The following is a 2,469-nucleotide window of genomic DNA, read 5'->3' on the forward strand; positions in this document are numbered from 1 at the left end:
CCCCGAATGGATGTGGCAGCATGAAGACCAGCAGTCTTGCTGCTGCAGGAGGGTGTTGATTTAATTTGGAGCTCCAGAGAAAAGCCCCTTCTCCGGGGGGCACTGTCGAAAGCAATTGCCATCCCTGCAGAAAACAATCAAGAAAGGCCAATATCACAGCTGCCCAAGGGCTGTAATACTGATTTTGGGCAGCAGCAGACAGGCCAAAATATTTAAGGAGAGACCTGGGGGCTGGGACAGCCATGGGGGGCTTTGATAAGGCTGCACACATTCCTGAGGACCTGGGAGGCTGTGTACAGGAGGGTACTCAGGAGAAAGGGGAGAGAGCCTGCTTATCTGCTTGGCTCTGCTGACCGTGCAGGCAGAGAAAGCCAGGACAGGCTTGTGAACTGCATGCCTGACCACAGCAAGAGGAGGGGAAACCTTACTGGCTCCAGGCGTTTAAGCAAAACCTCCAACCAGCTATTGGCTGACTATGAAGCTATGCTTACCCAGATCAGTTTCTAGGAAGTCAGGCTAACGATGAAGCTGAGATTTCTTTTTTTTTTTTTAAAAAGCACTGACATTAGTGTTTACACACGGAAGAGGAGTTAGTCTCTAAATAATTCATCCAGACTATTCCCTAAACAAACAAATAAATGCAGCAACACCCCCTGGGGAAGTGAACCAGGATCCAGATTTGCTATAATAAATTATCCAAAATGTCCAGTTTTTAACAAAACTTGTGAAACAGACAAAGAGGAATACACAGTCACATGCAGGAAAGAAGCAGTTGGTAGAAGCATCTCTGAGGGACCCTAGGTGTTGGACTTGGTAGGCAAGCCAGGAAATTGTTTTTAAAAGAATTACCAAGTAAAGGAAGCTATCCACAACACGAAAAGGCAGTCTACCAGATAAGAGGCGATGTTGGCAAGAATATACCCAGCAAGGGGTTAATAGCCAGAAAGCACGGAGAACTCATACAGCACAACATAAAACAGCAGCCAACCTGATCAAAATCAGGCCGAGGACCCAAACATTTTCCAAAGAAGATGTTACAGATGGCCAACCAGCGCATAAAAGATGCTCAACATCACTAATCAGCAGGGAAATGCAAATCAAAACCACAATGAAATACCGCCTCACACCTGTCAGAATGGCTATTATTAAAAAGACAACAAATAACCCGTTTGGCAAGGATGTTGAGAGAAGAGAACTGTTGTACACTGCTGGTGGGAATGTAAATTGGTGCAGCTACTGTGGGAAACAGTATGGAGGCTCCTCCAAAAATCAAAAATAAAAGAGCAAATAACCAAAAGGACTTACTGTGTAGAACAGGAGACTGTTCTCAATGTCTTGTAATAATCTATAATGGAAAAGAATCTAACAGAAGAATAGACACATGTGTGTGTATAATTGAATCACTTTGCTGCACGCCTGAAACCAACACAGCATTGTAAATCCACTACATTCCAGTAACACTAAAAAAATGGAACTACCATAGGATCCAGCAATTCCACTTCTGGGTATTTTCCCAAAGAAGATAAAAACACTAATTAGAAAAGAAACATGCACTCAAGGTTCACTGAAGTGTTATACACAATAGCTGGCATTTGGAGGTAACCTAAGTGCCCATTGGTAGATGAATGGATGAATACGTGTGTGTTCTCTCTCTCTCTCTATATATATATATATATATATATGTATGTATGTATACACACACACACTAAATATATAGTATTCTTGCCTGGGAAATCCCATGGACTGTAGCCCGCCAGGATCCTCTACCCACGGAATTTTCCAGGCAAGAATAGTGGAGTGGGTTGCCATTGCCTTCTTCAGGGGATCTTCTAAACTTAGGGATCGAACTCATATCACCCACATTGGCAGGTGGATGCTTTACCACTGAGCCACCTGGGAAGCCCCATACACAGACACAAACACACACAGACACACACACACACAGACACACACACACACACACATACACACACAGACACACACACAGACATACACAAACACACACACACAGACATACACACACACACACACACATATATACACACATGTGTTACTCAGCTATTTAAAAAAAAAGAATGAAATCTCACCTTTTGTGACTTCATGTGTGGACCTAGAGAGTATTAGGCATAGTAAAATAAGTCAGACAGAAAAAGGAAAATAAGTCAGACAGAAAAAGGAAAATGCTGTATGATTTCACTAAAATTGGAATCTAAAAAACAATAAACAAAACAGACATAGAGTCCCAGGTACAGAGAACAAAGAGGGTGCTGTTGGAGGGAACAGGAGGAGGAGGAGTGAGACAGGTGAGCTAAATCACAGGTACATACCTCCAGTTACAACACAGATGAGTCACGGGGAAGACACGTACAGCGTGGGGAATTCAGTCAAGAATAATGCAACGTCTTTGTACGGTGACAGCTGGTAACGAGGCTTATCGTGCTGACCATCTCGTAACGCACAGAAACGTCG

Source organism: Bos indicus, chromosome 21 (assembly GCF_029378745.1).
Source record: "Bos indicus isolate NIAB-ARS_2022 breed Sahiwal x Tharparkar chromosome 21, NIAB-ARS_B.indTharparkar_mat_pri_1.0, whole genome shotgun sequence".
NCBI lineage: Eukaryota > Metazoa > Chordata > Mammalia > Artiodactyla > Bovidae > Bos > Bos indicus.